The sequence below is a fragment of the Ornithorhynchus anatinus genome, chromosome 15, assembly GCF_004115215.2.
Source record: "Ornithorhynchus anatinus isolate Pmale09 chromosome 15, mOrnAna1.pri.v4, whole genome shotgun sequence".
NCBI lineage: Eukaryota > Metazoa > Chordata > Mammalia > Monotremata > Ornithorhynchidae > Ornithorhynchus > Ornithorhynchus anatinus.
Genome location: NC_041742.1, coordinates 8791307 through 8810195, shown reverse-complemented (window position 1 = coordinate 8810195; position 18889 = coordinate 8791307). Strand labels below are relative to the sequence as shown.

At 48.4% G+C, this 18889-nt stretch overlaps 1 long non-coding RNA gene across 2 annotated transcripts in view; it reads left to right on the top strand.

Annotated features, from left to right (window-relative positions):
- The window catches only part of LOC120638850, a 198734-nt gene that overhangs the window by 88373 nt on the left and 91472 nt on the right, over positions 1-18889 (top strand). For both annotated transcript variants that reach the window (XR_005660853.1, XR_005660852.1), the window contains exon 2: positions 11592-11755. This is a non-coding gene — a long non-coding RNA (uncharacterized LOC120638850). The remainder of the gene's footprint in view (positions 1-11591; positions 11756-18889) is intronic.

Below are 18889 nucleotides of genomic sequence, written 5' to 3'. Positions count from 1 at the left end.
AACTTAATCAAACAGTGACATCCCAGAGGAAATTTCCAGCCTTCATTCATCACCGCTCCTTCATCCGCTTCCTGTCATCGCTGCTAATGGTTCACTCGTTAAGGCAGAGAGTTTGAAAATGAATTTTGGATGGAAAGTCCAAGTACACTGTCTGTTTACTGTCATATTGTACCCTCCCAAGTGTTTAAGACAGTACTTTGTACTTGGGAGAGTACAATGTAACAGAGTTGGTAGATGTTCCCTGCCCATAGTAAGCTGATAATCTTGAAGGGGAGACAGACATTAAAATAAATGAATTACAGATATGTGCATAAGTGCTGTGGGGCTGAGGGAGAGGTGAATAAAGGGTGCAAATCCAAGTTGCAAGGGCGACACACAAGGGAGTTGAATTATGAATATTCAGGAAACTCAATTATCTAAACTTTTCCTGTCATATATACTTGGCTGATAGACCTGCTCTTTGACATCTAGGAGTTTCAGGCATAGCTAAATACCTCAGTACAGAGAGGGAAACAGCTTCACAGGTGAATGACACAGAAGGAAATTGTGTTCTCTACTGCAGAGCTCAGGAACGGAGCCTCCATTAAGACCTTTCCCTTCAAAAACCACATTCCGGACAACACTCACAAATGACTTACACCACTCTACGGTACTTCACTGTGTCGCGTTTTCGCTTAGATGTGAGGTGATATTTGTGATCGTAGTTTAATAAAAATGGAAAACCAAATTAACCAGAATTTCCCCCGAACCCGGGCCGGCTTTGGCCCTGTGCGTTTTGGATAATTGACTTTTTATCGTACGGAATAGCTAAACCAAATTGAAATGAACCCCGAGGGCCTCATTAAATGCGTGTTGACTGACTGATTTAATATTCTGGGAAGAGCCGGAAAGATAAGGGTCAGAGCTGATTCTCCCCTTCCCTCCCTGCCCTCGACTGGGTCTTTATAGCTCCCGTTCCCAAAAGCTGCCTCCAAAATACTCAACCTAGCAAGACCAGCAGCAGCTCCAGACCTTCTACGATATCTCTGGAGCTTCCCCTCCTCCCATCCTCCCTCTAGACTGTGTGAGATCCTTTTGGGCACCAGCTGTGGTGTATTAAGTTTTCATTTTGTTTGTGGTATTTGCTAAGCGCTTACAATGTGCCAGGCACTGTTCTAAGCGCTGAGTTGGATGCAAGTTAATCGGGTTGGACACAGTCCCTGTCCCACGTTGGGGATCACAGCCTTAATCCCCATTTTACAGATGAGGTAACTGAGGCACACGGAAGTGAAGTGACTTGCCCAAGGTCACACAGCAGACAAGCAGCGGAGCTGAGATTAGAACCCGGATCTTTCTGACTGCCAAGTGCTCTATCCGTTAGGCCACGCTGCTTCCCTTTGTGCTCTCCCAAGCATCCAGTACAGTGCTTGACCCACATAAGTGCTCAAGAAACACCACTGATTGAGAGATGGATTTCACCTCAAGGAACTGCCCAAGGCCCTCTGGCTTCAACTTTAAACCAGCCCCTTCTTTTCTCTTTTGTACTCACCCAAGCAAGTGCTTAATACAGTGTCCCACAAGTAGTAGTCGCTCAGTAAGTATTAGTGATAAATTGATTCCAGCCCATGTGGTCCGACGGCTCTGGTTCCTGTCCCATCCTGGCTAGGAGGATGGGCAAACTTGTCTTGAAATTAGATATTATTTATTCCTATTAATGTTCGTCATCCCCTCTAGACTGTAAGGTCGTTGTGGAGAGGAAACGTGTCTGCTAATTCTGTTGCATTGGACTCTCCCAGATGCTTAGTACAGAGCTCTGCGTATAGTAAGCCCTCAATAAATCTGATCGATTGATTTTAGCATCTGCCTCCCTGACTAGATTATAAACTCTGTAAGGGGAGGGATTGTGTCTTTTAAGTCTGTTGTTATCTCCCAAGTAGTTATACTTGGCAAAAAAAACCAGTGTGGCCTAGTGGAGATCAATCAAGTAATCCACGCATGGTATGTAGTGACCGCTTACTATGTGCTGTACTAAGCACTTGGGAGAGGACAGAGCAGAGTTGATATACTCCCTGCCCAGAATGAGCTTCCAATCTAGGTCACAGCAGGCAATCAGTGGTATTTGTTGAGCACTGCAGAATTCTGTACAAAGGGCTTGGGAGAGTACAGTATAACAGCGTTCATTCAATCATTCAGTCGTATTTATTGAGCGCTTCCTGTGTGCAGAGCACTGTACGAAACACTTGAGAAGTACAATTCAGCAAGATATAGAGACAGTCCCTGCCCACAAAGGGCTCACAGTCTAGAAGGGGGGAGGCAGACATCAAAACAAGTAAACAGGCATCAGCAGCATCAGTATAAATAAAGAGAAGAATAGATATGTGCACATCATTAATAAAAATAAATAGAATTATAATTATAAATAAGTACATATAAAGACAAGTGCGGTGGGGAGGGGGTTAGAGCAAAGGGAGCGCGTACTCCCTGCCCATAATGAGCTTCCAGTCTAGGTCACACAGGAGACAATCAATGGTATTTTTTGAGTGCTTCCTGGCTGCAGAGTACTGTACTAAGTGCTTGGGAGAGTACAGGATAACAAGATTTGGTAGACACACTCCCGGCCAAAACTAGCTTATAGTCCGGAGGGATGAATCTTGGGTGGCTTTTTTCTTCCTTTTTCCAGAACCCAGAACTGTGTACCTTGCCACACTGTAAAGGTACACACACAAGTCTAGAAGGAAAGAGACTAATTTTGCACAATCCGCACAAAAGAAGGCCAAATTTATGTTTCCATTGCCGGGGAAAGGCTGCTGAGTGGAAATAAAATGCAGGATTCCAGCAAACTTCTATTACCCCTCCGTGTCGGCTCTAGTGACGGATGGCAAAAAGGGAGATTGCAAACGGAATCGCTTTTGCCTTTCGCTCAAAACAAACTCCACCAGGGGAGTGGAGTGTTGGACAAACCCGGATAGACAATTCCTCTCCTCCTTTTCAAATCCTTATTGAAGGTGTATTTCCTCTGAGAGGCCTTCCCTAAGCCCTCCTTTCCTCTTCTCCCACTGCCTTCTGCATCACCCCGACTTGCTCCCTTTAGTCATCCCCCATCCCAGCCCCACAGCACTTGCGTACGCATCTGTCATTTATTTCTTTATATTAAGGTCGGTCTCCCCTTCTAGACTGTAAGCTTGCTATGGGCAGGGAATGTGTCTGTTTATATTGCACTCTCCCAAGTGCTCAGTACAGTGCTCTGCACACGGTAAGCGCTCAATAAATACAATTGAAAGAATGAATGACAAATCCATAGCTCTCCCAAGCGACTCCCAACAGTGGTCTCCAGTAGCCCGGGGCTTCAACCCAGTGCTGCCCCAACTAGACCACCCAGTCACGTCAAATCGGCCGCCCTTACGGCCAAAGGGAGCCCGGTTTGATTTAACGCAGGTCATTTTTCTTTCTCGTTTTAATCATAGACTAATGATAATAATAAAGCTCGCTTTACAGAGTGTCTTTCGTTGCTGGTGTATCACTGGACGCGCTGCAGATTTAATAATGGGGTTTCAGAAATAAATAATGGGGAGTAATAATAGGGAGGATAAATAACATATTTATGGAATTGTATTATGGTTTACGGCGGTAAACAGCGTGTCAGGCCGTCGGAGAGAGGAGCGGAAAGGTTTGCGAGGAAGGGAGAGAGAAAAAGATGCCTTCAGGTGAGGTTGCAGAATGAGCTGGAGAGGCAATGAGGCGGAGAGAACAAAGAAGAATCGGCTCCAGATGGAGCTACAGAAGAGAAGGCTCTCGTGCCAGGGTCCACCAGATTTTGTGGAGGGGAGGGGCCGGGGCCAGAGCTGATGAGGGAGTCAGTCCAGGGTGGGCAGAAGCAGGGGACGGGGGTGCCTAAGGAGGTGGGAATCTTGCAAAAGCAGGAGAAGCTTTATGGGAAGTCAGAGTCCTGGGCGGGGAGGGGGGCTCTTACCAACTGCTTGGTAACCTTGCAAGCGCTCAGTACACGCTTAGGAGAGTGTTTGCTACAGAGTAAGAAGCAGCATGGCCTAGTGGCTAGAGCACGGGCCTGGAATCCGAAGGCCACGATCCCGGCTTCGCCACTTGTCTGGTGTGTGACCTCGGGCAAGTGGCTTAACTTCTCTGGGCCTCAGTTCCCTCATCTGTAGAATGGAGATGAAGACTGTGAACCTTATGTGGGACAGGTATTGTGTCCATCCCGATTATTTGTGTCTACCCCAGTGCTCAGTAAGCATTTAACAAATACCACAAGTGTTGTTATTATAATATAGTAAGTGTGTAACAAATACCATTATTGTTATCCTTATGGACAGGACTCGTATCCCCCAACTCTGGTGTTTTGTGTTTCTGATTTGTTCGTGGTATTTTTTAAGCGCTTGCTAAGGGCCTGGCACTGTTCAAAACTCTGGGGTGTAGATAGAAGGTGATCAGGTGGGACACAGTCCCTGCCCCACATGGGGCTCATAGTCTTAATTCCCATTTTACAGATGAGGAACTGAGGCCCAGAGAAGTGAAGCGACTTACCCAAGGTCACAAGACAGAGAAGTGGCAGAGCTGGGATTAGAACCCACATCCTCTAGTGGTAGAGCTGAGTTGAGAACCCAAATCGCCTGACTCCCAGGCCATGCTCTCCCTCCAGTAGGCCATATTGCTTCATCCAAAGTCCTTCCCCTTTGTGAAATGGCTACCTCTCCTCCTACCCTCCCTCTGGGAGTAGTTCAGTGCGGGCCCCCTCTGAGGAAGGGACAGAGGAGCAGGAGGAGGAGTCGTCATAGTATGGCCTCGTGGCAAGACCGTGAGCCTGGAAGTCTCATGTTCTCATCTCAGCTCTGCTACTTGCCAACTGGGTGACCTTGGGCAAGTCACTCAACTTCTTTGTGCTTCCATTTCCTCATCTGTGAAATGGGAATGAAATACTGGTCCACCCTCCTGTTTAGACTGTGAGCCCCATGTGGGGCAGGGGCTTGGTTAAACCTGATTATCTTCTATCAATTAATTAGTGGTATTTATTGAGAGCGTATGTGCAGAGCACTGTACTAAGTGCTCTACCCCAGCACTTGTTACAATGTTTGGCACGTAATAAGTACTTAACCATGATGGCCTACCGGCAAGAGCACGGGCTTGGGTGTCAGAAGACGAGGGTTCTAATCCTGGCTCTGACACCTGTCTGCTGTGTGACCTTGGGCAAGTTACTTCACTGCTCTATGCCTCAGTTACCCCATCTGTAAAATGGGGATTAAGACGGTGAGACCCATGTGGGACAGGGACTGTGTCCAACCTGATTAGCTTGTGTCTACCCCAGTGCTTAGATCAATCGGTCAGTCGTATTTCTTGAGTGCTTTGTGCAGGGAACTTTATTAATTGCTCGGGAGAGTACAACACAACAGTATTAGAGATACGTTGCCTGCCCTCAGTGAGTTTACAGTCTAGAGGAAGAGGATAACTAAAAGGTGATCAGGTTGGACAGGTGATCATGGGAGCTCCTGTCCCACTTAGGGCTCACAGTCTCCATTCCCATTCTGCAGATGAGGGAACTGAGGCCCAGTGAAGTTACTCCCCCAAGGTCACACCGCCGACAGCGTTCATCATTATTATTCTTCTTGAATTTTTCTCCCAAGTCAGGGAGAGAGCAGGGTTTTCCGTTTTCCGTCCTTTCCAGATGGGGAAAGAGAGGTGAGGAAAAGGGGCAATCCAGTTGTCAAAGCTGCCTGGCTTCTTGGGCCACCTCATCCCAATTCCCGAGTCCCAGTTTCCTCTGACTTGGAAACCGAAAAGGCTCTCGGCTTCTGCCAAATCCTCCTGTTCCTCCCGCTCCAATTAGACGGAAGACGGCATTTGTTACAATTTCCCTCCTGTCGAATGTTGGCAGACAAGGTGTGAACCTCACGCTGTTTAATATTGGAGGCAGACAACAGATGTGCATCTAATATCTCTCCTTTGAAAATGACGAGACTCACCTCCTCGTCTCTGACCCGGAACACATGGAGCCAGTGATGGGAGGGGATTCCTGACAGGATGGGAACCGGGGTCAAGCCAGGTGACCTCGGAGAGCTCAGGACTCTTCGGCTTTCGTGGTTTTCCATCAGTCAATCCATAGTTTTTATGGAGGGTCACTGTGGGCAGAGCGTTGTGCTAAGCACTTGGGAGACTATCATTGAAGGCACATCTCATCCGAGACGCCTTCCAAGACTGTGTCTTACTTTTCCTCATCTCCCACTCCCTTCTTCATCGCCCTGAATTGCTCCCTTTGCCCTTCCTCCCAGCCCCACAGCACTTATGTCCATATCTCTAATTTTATTTATTTGTATTATCTGCCTCCCCACCTCTAGACTGGAAGCTTGTTGTGGGCAGGGAGTGTGTCTGCTTATTGTTATATTGTACTCTCCCAAGCACTTAGTACAGTGCTCTGCACACAGTAAGCGCTCAATAAATAGGATTGATTGAATGAATGAAGGGCTTTCAGTCTATCGGGTACAGAGAGCTGTCCTAAGTGCCTGAGAGACTACAATCGAGTTAGCAGACATGATCCCTGTCCTAGAGGAGCTTCCAGTCTTCTGGGTGCAGAGCACTGTACTAAGCGCTTGGGAGACTACAGATGAGTTAATAGATAATATCCCTGCCCTTGAGGAGCTTATAGTCTAGTGAAATCATAGTAACCGAATTAAGGCTCATTGTCTTTTACGACAGGCGAGTCCATCCATTCTCAATTTCAGATTATTACCAAGGAAACAGAGGCTCCTCCCCTTCTTGTAAAACTTTTGGTCCTGCCTGACCTTTCCTTTTTTTACTGGTATTTGTTAAGCACCTACTATGTGCCAGGCACTGTACTAAGCGCTGGGGTAGATAGAAGCTAATCCCATTGAACACAGCCCTTGTCCCACACAGGGCTCTCAGCCTTAATCTCCATTTTACAGAGGTGGTAACCGAGGTACAGGGAAGTTGAGTGACTTGTTCAAGGTCACGTAGCAGACAGGTGGTAGAGCTGGAATTAGAACTCACAAATCAGAATTTGTGTATATATGTACATATCTATAATTATATTTTTATTGATGCCTGTTTACTTGTTTTGATGTGTATATATCTATAATTCCATTTATATTGATGCCTGTTTACTTGTTTTGATGTGTATATATCTATAATTCTATTCATATTGATGGCCGTTTATTCGTTGTGTTGCCTGTCTCCCCTCTTCTAGACGGTAAGCCTGGTATGGGCAGGGATCATATCTCTTTATTACTGAATTGTACTTTCCAAGCACTTAGTACAGTGGTCTGCACATAGTAGCGCTCAATAAATATGATTGAATGAATGAACTCCGGTTCTCTGACTCCCAGGCCCATAGTTCTACCCTGCGGAAACTGGGGTATTCCAGTTCCAATGAAATCTTTCCATTAGGCTTTTTCTCAGCTTTTCGATGAATATATCTTTATGCCTCAGGGGTCCCCAGACAATCTTGAGGCCCTGGGCCCTTCTGCATATAAAGAACTTTCTGGGCACCCAGCAGGTGTAGGGAGAGAAGGTATCCAACTAGGAAACGGGAAGTTTGGCACAGTGCCTCCTTGGTTGCCCTGCTGGAAGCTGGCCTTGGGAAGCAGTGTAGCCTAATGGAAAGAACATGGGCCTGAGATTCAGATGACCTGGATTCTAATCCCGGGTCTGGCATTCGCTTGTTTTGTAACCTTGAACAAATCACTTCTTCTGGGCCTTATTTTCCTCAACTGAAAAATGGGAATTCAATCCTCCTCCCTCTGTGAACCCCAAGTGGGACAGAGACTGTTGTCCAACCTGTTTATCTTGTATCTACCCCAGCACTTAGAACATTCAGTCAGTCGTACTTATCGAGCGCTTACTGTGTGCAGGGCACTGTATTAAGCGCTTGGAATATACATTCTGCAACAGATAAAGTCAATCCGTGCCCATCAACGGGCTCACAGTCTAAAAGAGTGCTTGACTCATAGTAAGAGCATAACAAACACCATAAAAAAAAAAAAAAAGTCGCATGTGACCGGCAACCAGGAGGGGATCGAGCGGAAGGACGGATGAGATTTCCAACAGGCCGAGGACATGAAAGAGGCGGCTGAGAACATCTCAGAAACCTTTCACGTCTGCCATTTGGGGCCCAGACTGTCAGCCACATGTTAGATTTCCCGTCTCCTCGGGCCCTCTCGGCCTTCGGTTTCCGGAAGCCTGGGTTTCCGGAAGACAGGAGAAGGTCGGGGGTGAGGAGATGGGAGAGGCGGGAGGCTGGCTGTCCCTCAGATGTCTGACAGGGGTGGGAGGCAGTCTCTGGCGGCACAAAAGTTCTAGGAGAGATGGTCTTTGTAAAGGGCAGGGCCGTCGACGGAGTCATTATCTGAAGCGGCGGAGGGAGGGAGGGCGGGAGGGGAAGGATGTTATCACAGAAACCTGATTTTTCTCCACACTCTATCAGCTCCCCATCTGTTCCTTGATTAAATGTATAGCTGTGCTTTCTCCTCACACTCCTGCTACCGGGCCTTTCTCTGCCGCTGCTTGGGTTGTCTCTCTGGAGATCTTCAAGCCTTTTGGAGGAGTGGACGACTCCTGCTTATTTTCAGGCGGAGAGGTGAGGCTGGCCGGGGCCGGGGACCTCTTCCCTCCAACCCCTCGCTTGTGGAGGGCTGTCCAGTTCCAAAGGGGAGACTCTGGGACGCGTCCGGTCGAAACTGAAGACGGTTGCGTGGAACGGGCCCGGCTCCCCTCGGACAGCTGAATTCCGAGATTCATTAAGTCATTCAGTGGTATTTATTGAGTGCTTACTGTGAACGGAGCACTGTACTAAGCGCTTGGGACACTACAAAAGGACAATAAACAGATACATTCCCTGCCCACAGCAGGTTTAGTCTAGAGGGGAGCTTACGGTCTGCGATTTGGGGGACCCCGGGGGAGAGGTGGGGTGGCTGGATTGTTGTCCCCTGTCTGGATCGTCCTCCCCTGTCTGGATCGTTCTTCCCACTGCCACAGTCGCCCCCTTTTAAAGCCCATGCTTCCCGTTCCTTTTCAGAACATAGCGTGTATCCCTGGCCCCCCCGGCCCGTGCCACTCTGGAACAGAGTTTACCCGGAGAAGCAGTGTGGCCTGGTGGATAGAGCCCAGACCTGGGAGTCAGAAAATCATGGGTTCTAATCCCGGCTCTGCCACTTGTCTGCTGGGTGACCTTGGGCAAGTCACTTTACTCCTCTGGGCCTCACTTTCCTCCTCTATACGATGGGGATGAAAGACTTGCTCTCCTCTCAGTCTGCAAGGCAGAGACTGTGTCAAAGTATGATTATCTCATATTTATCCCAATGCTTAGCACAGTGTCTCTTAAACACCATCGTTGGATAAGGACAGATGACTAACCCTAACTCTTCCTCTAGACTGTAAACTCGTTGTGGGCAGGTAGGGTTTCTGTTATATTGTTTTATTCTCCTCGCCCAAGTGATTAGCACAGGGTTCTGCATGCAGTTAGCGCTCAACAAATGTCTTTGATCGAACCCTATCAACAATCAGTAATAGGGACCACCATGTGGGGGCCGTGTCAGAAACGAGGGATAGCAAATGACATATGTGATTATCTCTTATTTACCCAAGTGCTTAGCACAGTGCTTGCTTCAACGCCATCAGTGTGATAAGGACCATTGCCTGACTTAACTCCTCATGGAAATAGATCAATTCTCAGTAATAGAGAAGTCGCGTGACTTTTAGTGGATAGAACACGGGCCTGGGAGTCAGAAGGACTTAATCCTGGCTCCACCACGTGTCTGCTGTATGACCTTGGGCAAGTCATTTCACTTCTCTGGGCCTCATCTGTAAAATGAGGATTAAGAGTGGGAGCCCCATCAGGGACAGGGACTGTGTCCAACCTGATTAACTTGTATCTACTCCAGCGCTTAGAAGAGTGCTGGGCACATAGCAATCACTTAACAAGTACTACAGTAGTAACCCCAGGGACCATCCGGGAAGGCAAGTAGCAAGTAGCTTGTCGGCTACCCACGAGTGGAAATAATTCAAAAGAGTTGACAGCCACGACCTTCTAGACTGGAAGCTCGTTGTGGGCAGGGAATGTGTCTACCAACTCCGTTCTATGGTACTCTCCCAAGTGCTCAGTACAGTGCTCTGCAGTCAGCCCTCAATCAATACGATTGATCGATTACTCATCAGTGCCCACCATACACGTGCCTCTGACCAACCAGGGAAATTCACGTTGTCTTAGTTGACCAAATTGGGTCGTCCCCCCCCCCCCCCACTCCTAATATGTAAAATTAGCTAATTTCTATGAAGGGTGCGTGGGGACCAGGGCCGGGGAGAGGAGGAAGCCAGACTGACGGTGGTCTTAAATCAATTTAAAATCTATTTGTCGGCAGATCCATACGGAGATGGTCTACAGAGGACAGGAACCAATTATTCTCATTAGTCAAGGAGGACAGGGCAGGCGGTAATAGGTTTGGGCTGTGGCAGGGAAAGCAGGTTAAATAGCCGGAAAAGCACTGAGGACCCAAGGTTTATAGCAGGGGACCGGGGGAGCTGCCAAGGCTGAGGATGAAAATGGTCTTTGGATCGGAGGAGCTGAGCGGAGAGGGTACCCTTTTACCAATCAATCCATTCATGTATCTATTGATCGCTTACTGGGTCAAGAGTCTCGGGAGGCAGCATGGCCTAGTAGAGAAGGACCTGAGTTCTAATCCAGGCTCTGCCACTTGTCTGCTGGGTGACCTTGGGCAAGACACTTCACTTCTCTGGGCCTCAGTTCCCTCATCGGTCAAATGGGGGGGGGGGGTGTGAAGACTGTGAGCCCCACGTGGGAAAGGGTCTGTGTCCAACCGGGTTACCCTGTTTCTGCCGCAGTGCTTGACACATAGTAAGAGCTTAACAAATATCGTCATTATTGTTATTATTACTAAGCTCTCAGGAGAAGGCAGTCGAGTTGACAGCCATGAGCCCTAGACTGTAAGCTCCTTTATTGCTATTATTTTTACTATTATTATTGTATTTGTTAAGTGCTTATGAGGGACTCAACGAATACTAATAAAGCTAGTAATAACAGTGATATTTGTCACGCGCTATGTGCCAGGCACTGTACTAAGCACTGGGGTGGATAGTTGTACTTCTTCCAGACTGAGGTGCCTCCGAGAGCTTGGGATGGCGCAGCTCAGCCTGGATCTCAGATCCAGTTCCCAGAGCGGGTACCTCGCAATGCAGATCCAGTTGGGGAAACTGAGGCAGGACTATTTGGTCGGACTGCAGGACTCCCTTGGGACCGGTGATGCATTTCTTTTCGGCATTCAATGTGCGTGGGCAGGGAACGTATCTGCCAACTCTGTTACACAGTGCTCTGCACATGGTAAGCGTTCAATAAATACCATTGATTGATTACTTCCGTTGGGACTGAGCAAAAGAAAAAGCTCATCTAGACAGTAAGCAAGGACCAGGCCTACCATCTCTGTTGTAGTCTACTCTTCCAAGCACTCGGTACAGTGTTCTGTACACAGGAAGTGCTCAATAAATAAGCTCAGTCGACTGACTGGGGCAGTTGATCTTCCCCATAACCCCAGTAATTCTTTGACTGACTTTTTACTGTCTCTTTCTCTCTCCAGCTTTTATTTGGGAACCCGGCAAGTCTGCGAGGAAAGGAGAGGACGAGAAATCTGAACCCCACAGTCCAGACAATGAAACTGAGGAACAGAAAGGATAGGTGACTTGCCCAAAGTCACCCGACTGATCCCCTTGCTACAGATGCTGAAACCAAGGACCAGAGAGGGTAAGTGACCTACCTGATGACACACAGCAGAGATGGAACAGGGCGGGGGAGAGGGTTGACTCCCAGTTTGCTCTGGGAGAAAAGGAGAGGGTGGGGTACACCCAGACAGAGTAGGCACAAGGCTGAAAAAAGGGAGTGAACAGGAAGGAATGACTAGAGGTTTGTTTGTTTGATGGTACTTGTTAAGCACTTAGTACGTGTCAAACACTGTTCTAAGCACTTTGGTAAGTATGAATTAATCAGGTTGGACACAATCCCTGCCCTGCAGGGGGGTTCATGGGTCTTAAGTAGGAGAGAGAACAAGTAGAATCCTCATTTTACAGTTGAGGAAACTGAGGCTCAGAGAAGTTAAGTGAATTGCCCAAGGTCACACAGCAAGCAATGGACAGAGCAGGGATTAATAATAATAATGATGGTATTTGTTAAGCGTTTACTATATGCCAAGCACTATTCTAAGCGCTGGGGGAGATACAAGGTTATCAGATTGTCCCATGTGGGGCTCGCAGTCTTAATCCCCATTTTCCAAATGAGGTAACTGAGGCACAGAGAAGTTAAGTGACTTGCCCAAAATCACACAGCTGACAAGTGACAGAGTTGGGATTAGATCCCACGACCTCTGACTCCCAAGTCCGTGCTTTTCCACTAAGCCACTCTGCTTCTCTACTAAGTAAATTAGAAGCCAGGTCCTTCGACTCCCACTCCTGTGTTCTTTCCACGAGGCCACAGGTTGGCTGTGAAACCATTTCCCATTTCCCGTGAAGCTTGCAATTTAACTCACCCCAAGAGCATTGTTTTGCGCTCGCGAGTTGACACCATTCTGGACCCTGGGAGAATCGATCTGTGTCGGATTGGGCCGAGTTACTTTGATTTTTGAAAACCGTTCCCGGCGACCGATTAGAGCTACAGCTAAGTTTGAAATCATTAGCCGGCGGTTCGTAATCGGAGAATGGCGTAGGGTGGAAATGTTAGAATTCGTTGTGAGTGATGACGGTGGCGAGGGGGTCGACTGTGGCCTGCCTGGGTCGGGAAGCGGAGGGAGGTTATTGGCTGAAGCAGCCCCGGTCAAAGGAAGGGCCGGATGGAAATAGAATTCAGATGAAGTGAGACCCACTGATGAATGAAATGGAAGCAGTCCCTTGTAATTCATTTTCCTCTCTTCTTCTAGAGGAATCCTTGCCGACCCCTGGGAAGCAAGGTGGCCTGTGGATAGAGCCCGGGCCTGGGAGCCAGAGGACCTGGGTTCTAATCCCCACTCCGCCACTTGCCTGCTGTGTGATCTGGGCCAAGCCGCTTAACTGCCATGGGCCTCCGTTTCCTCAGCTGTGAAATGGGGATACCTGTTCTCCCTCACCCTTGACTTGTGAGCCCCATGTGGGACAAAAGGGTCCCACCTGATTAATTTGTGTCTACCCCAGTGTTTAGAACACATTGACACATAGTGAGCACTTAATAAAGACCATATATAGTAAGCACTCAATAGACGTGATTGATTAAGCTTCCTCCCTCCGTCCCTTCAAAGCCATCTCCTCCAGAATTCTTCATAATAGTAGTATTTGTTAAGCACTTAGTATGTGCCAAGCACGCTACTAAGCGCTGAGGAAGATTTAAGATAATCAGGTTCCACGTGGGGCTCACAGTCTAAGTAGGAGGGAGCACAGGGATTGAACCGTCGTTTTGCATCTCGTCTATCTTGCCGCCGACTCCTCGCCCGTGTCCTGCCTCTGGCCTGGAACGACCTCCCTCCTCAAATCAGACAGACGATTACTCTTCCCCTGATTCAAAGCCTTAATGAAGGCCCATCTCCTCCAAGAGGCCTTCCCTGACTAAGCCCTCCTTTCCTCTTCTCCCACTCCCTTCTGTGTCGCCCTGACTTTCTCCTCTTATTCATCTCCCCCCGGCCAACGTCCCCACGGCACTTAGGTCCATATCTATCGCTTATTTCTTTATATACACGTCTGTCTCCCCTTCTAGACTGTAAGCTCGTGGTGGGCAGGGAATGTGTCCGTTTACCGTTATATGAATAATGGTGGTATTTGTTAAGCGCTTACTATGTGCAAAGCACTGTTCTAAGCGCTGGGGGGATACGAGGTGATCAGGTCGTCCCACGTGGGGCTCACAGTTTTAATCCCCATTTTACAGATGAAGTAACTGAGGCACAGAGAAGTTAAGTGACTTGCCCAAAGTCACACAGCTGGCAAGCGGCGGAGCTGGGATTCGAACTCATGACCTTTGACTCCCAAGCCTGGCCTCTTGCCACTGAGCCACGCTGCTACTCTCCCAAGCACTTAGTACGGTACTCTGCTCACAGTAAGCGCTCAATAAATAAAATTGAGTGAATGAATTTTGCAGATGAGGGAACTCAGGTACAGACAAGTGAAATGACTTGCCCAAGGTCACCCAGCAGACAAGTGGCAGAGCCAAAGGACCTGAGTTCTAATCCTGACTCCACCTGTCTGCTGCATCACCTTGGGCAAGTCACTTCACTTTGCTGGGCCTCAGCTACATTATTCATACATTCATCCAATTGTATGTATTGAGCGCTTACTGGGTGCGGAGCACTGTACTAAGCGCTTGGAAAATACAATTCGATAACAGGTAGAGACAATCCCTGCCCAACAACAGGCTCATAGTCTAGAATCTGTGAAATGGAGATGAAGACTGTGAGTCCCATGTGGGGCAGGGACTGTGTCCAACTCGATTTGCTGGTATCCACCTTAGCGTATATTAGAGTGCCTGGCACATAGTAAGCATTTAATAATAATAATGATAATAATAATGAGAACCCAGGTGCTCTGACTCCAAGGCCCAGGCTCTTTCCACTAGGCCACGCTGTTCTCCTTTGGTCAGGCCCACTGCATAACAACTGCCTGCTGGAAGCCAAGGTGTCCCTCCATATTCATCCCGGCACACTCCGCTTGCTCCCGGCCGCTCCCAGCGAAGAGCTCTGCAAATGAAAAACGCACGGATCAATGCCGGAAAAATTACAGTCTCCGCTCACCCTCCCCGGGGGAGAGACTTTCAACGCTCCCACCCTGGGTGCCGGCAAGCAGAGTTGAGCTGTTTGTTTTAATTCCTTAACTTATGCGTGTCCTTTCGCCGGGGGCTCCTTGCGGCGTACAAGGCGTGCCATTAATATATCTGTCACAGAGCACGTCGCCGGAGAGATAATATTGATACAGCCATTAGGGTAGAGGGAGAATAAAGCGTGACCGACCATGTGATGGGGAAGCCTTCTCCATTCATGGGTTCAGGCACCCTCAGAAGGGCCGGGGGAGTGGTAATAAAGCTTTGCATGAAGGTGCGCCGTTGCCGGCAGCATTGGATGCTGAGTTCTTGGATTAATGGCCGGGTTTTGTGCTGGCGCGCGTTGGAGGTTGGTGAATCTCTGTTACTGTTTTGCACAGTTCTCGCAGCTGGAGTTAAAGAGCTGCCGACGTCTCGTTGAAGACTTTGAAAAACCTCCTGCATAGAGACAATTTGGCTACGGAGCGATCAGTGGTATTTATTGAGCGTTTACTGTGTGTGGGGCACTATGTTAAGCACTTGGGAGAGGACAGTACAACAGAGTCGGTAGACACGTTCCCTGCCCACATGGAGCTTATGGTTTAGAGTCCCGATGAGGTCGGTCCGTAATTTTTTTTTTCCTGCCCCAATCTCGGTCAATTTATTATTTTTTTTCTTTCTGATGGTGTAGGACACCTTCCTGAGACTGTACACTGGTTGTGGGCAGGGAACGTGTCTTTTTTATCGCAGTCTCCCAAGCGCTTAGTACTGTGCTTTGCACATGATAAGCGCTCAATAAATACAGTTGAATGAATGAAAGAATGAATGACGTGATTCTCATTCTGGTCCGTGCTCTATTCCGTCAGCTCTTTGAAGGCAGGAATCCTGACTCTGTGTGATGTGTATCCCCAGAGCTTAGAATTGGCCACAGGCTGCCCGGGGGGACTGGTTTAGTGCTGGGAGTCAAAAGTGGCATTTTGTGGTATAAGGACAAGGTGGTTTGCGGATGGCATCCTGGCTCGTTGCCATGGCATCGGTGATGCACGCGGTTTGGACGTACCGTTTGGCCGTAACCAGGGATTCCAGGGTGTGAAATGAAATCCCAGATACCAAGAAAGGAAGTCGTCATGTTGCGGTCCAAGTGTCCATGTGTCGCCTGCCCACCCGAATTGTAGGAAATGGAATATTGAGGTGGGGGGCATTGTTTTAGTCATAATAGTAATTATAGCAGTATTAAGCCCTTACTAATGTGCCAAACACTGTACTAAGCTGGGGTAGATGTCTGATAACTAGGTTCCACAAGGGGCTTACACTCTAAGTAGGAAGGAGAACAGGTTCGTACGGTACTTTGCACATCGTAGGTGCTCAACAGATAGGACTGAATGAATCCCCATTTTGCAGATGAGGGAATGGAGGCCCAGAGGAGATAGGTGACTTGCCCGAGGTGCCACAGCAGGTGTGTGGCAGAGCAAAGATTAGAACCTACGTCCTGTGACTCCCAGCCCTGTGCACTTTCCACTAGGCCCATTGTATCCGAAGACTCCTTAAGAGTTGGACTGTGTCCAATTCATTAACTTGTATCTACCCAGCGCTTAGTACACTGCCTGGCACGTAGGAAGCTCTTAACATATACTCAGGGAGCCCAAGATCACACAGCAGACAAGGGGCAGAGCTGCATTGGAACCCAGGTCCTTCTGACTCCCGGACCTGTGCTCTCTCCAGTCATTGATCGATTGATTGATAGATCACGGAGCCAGAGCCCCAAAGGCCTCTGGGATAATCCACGGCTCCATCCATTGCTTCCCCACCTCCGTCCCCGAGGGATTTTCATTTTCCAGAGGGAGAGGTGCAGAGGGCACCTATCTAGTGGTAGCCTGGCAGCTCCGGCGTGGAGAAATAATGGGAGAGGGGGCCCACAATTCCTTAAAATAACCGGCGACCGTTTAAAGATGGGAGAGCTACACTAAATCTCAAGAAAAAGGAGCAATTACGGTGTCAGGGAAGGTGATATCATTTTTTAAGCCTCAGTTCCGCCACCATCATTTTTTTCCCCCCCCCACTCACCCTCCCCGCTCTCCCCGTGGGGATTTAGGGGCCAATTATCTGTCAGGTTGTTGAGAGGCGGTGCTTGGAGCAAGCAGGAAGCCATGCTCAAACATAGCCTCTGCTTAGGGCTCTCGGACCTTGACGGTCAGAAGTCACGGGAAGGCTCAGAGTTTAAACCTCTGTACTGGACCTCATCTATCTTGCCGCCGACCCCTCACCTCCATCTTACCTCGGGTCTAGAACGCTCTCTCACTTGGTATCTGATAGACCATGACTCTCCCCGCCTTCAAATGGAGAAGCAGCGTGGCTCAGTGGAAGGAGCACGGGCTTTGGGGTCAGAGGTCTTGGGTTCAAATTCCGGCTCTGCCACTTGTCAGCTGTGTGACTGTGGGCAAGTCACTTAACTTCTCTGTGCCTGACTTACCTCATCTGTAAAATGGGGATTAGGACTGTGAGCCCCACGTGGGACAATCTGATTCCCCTGTGTCTACCCCAGCGCTTAGAACAGTGCTCTGCGCATAGTAAGTGCTTAACGAATGCCAACATTATTATCATTCAAACCCCTCCTAAAATCACATCTCCCCCAGGAGGCCTTCCCCATTTCGCCTCTCTTCCCTCCCCTCTGCATCGACTCTGCCTTTGACTCGTGTGTAGTGGACAGAGCCCAGGTGTGGGAGTCAGGAGGACCTGGGTTCTAATCCTCTCTCTGCCAGTTGTCTACTGTGTGACGGTGGGCAAATCACTTCTCTGTGCCTGTTCTCACATCTGAGAAATGGGGATTGAGATTGTGAGCCCCATGTGGCACAGGGACTGTATCCAACTTGATTATCTTGTATCTACCCCAGCTCTTAGTACAGTGCCTGGTACATAGTAAGGACTTAACAGATACCGCAATTATTATTATTATTACTACGTAAGCATTGTGATATTCACCGAAGCCTCACAGCACTTAGGTAAATATTCTTATACACTACTATTTCCTCCATTCCTAATCTGCTGTAATGACCGCCTCTGCATGTACACTGTATGGGTAGGGATCGTGTCAGTTATATTATACTCTCCCAAGTGTTTAGTATAGCGGTCTGCACACAGGAAGCACTCGATAAATAGTATTGATTGAAGAATAATAATAAGTGTGGTATTTGTTAAGGACTAAGACCTTAACAAACCTGATTAAAACCCCAGACCTCTGCCACTCCTAACCTGATAAGTTTGTATCTCCCACAGCACTTAGAACAGTGCTTAACAAGTACATTCTTGTTGTTGTTGTTATCGTTATTATTATTGTTACTATTATTAAGGAAAAGACATGATCCCTGCTCTTTGGAGGCTTGCAGTCTCCCAGACTTGGGAGGAAAAAGTTACAAAGGAGAGGAGTTGGCAAGTTCCCTGACTGTAATTCCGTTTTGATGCCTGCCTCCCTTACTATTGATTCATTCAATTGTATTTATTGAGCGCATACCGTGTGCAGAGCACTGTACTAAGCACCTAGGAGAGTACACTGTAACACTAACCAGACACATTCCTTGCCCACAACAGGCTCATTAGAGAAGCAGCGTGGCTCAGTGGGAAGAGCACGGGCTTTGGAGTCAGAGGTCATGGGTTCGTATCCCCACTCTGCCACTTATCAGCTGTGTGACTGTGGGCAAGTCACTTAACTTCTCCGTGCCTCAGTTACCTCATCTGTAAAATGGGGATTAAGACTGTGAGCCCCACGTGGGACAATCTGATTCCCCTGTGTCTACCCCAGCGTTTAGAACAGTGCTCTGCACCTAGTAGGCGCTTAACAAATACCAACATTATTATTATTAGGTCCTCGAGGGCAGGTTTCACATCTTCTAACTCTGGCGTACTTGCTTAGTACAGTGCCTCTGCTCACAGATTGATTGGAATAGCACTTAGCCCCCTCTTACAGATGAGCAAAGTGAAGTGATTTGTCCAAGGTCACCAGCAGGCAGGGGTAGAGGGAGATTAGAACCCAGGTCCTCCGACTCCCAGGTCCTCTGACTCCCAGGCCCAGGCTCTTTCTACTAGGCCACACTGCTTCCCCCCAGCTGTGACTCACAAGCTATTGAGAGGCTTTAA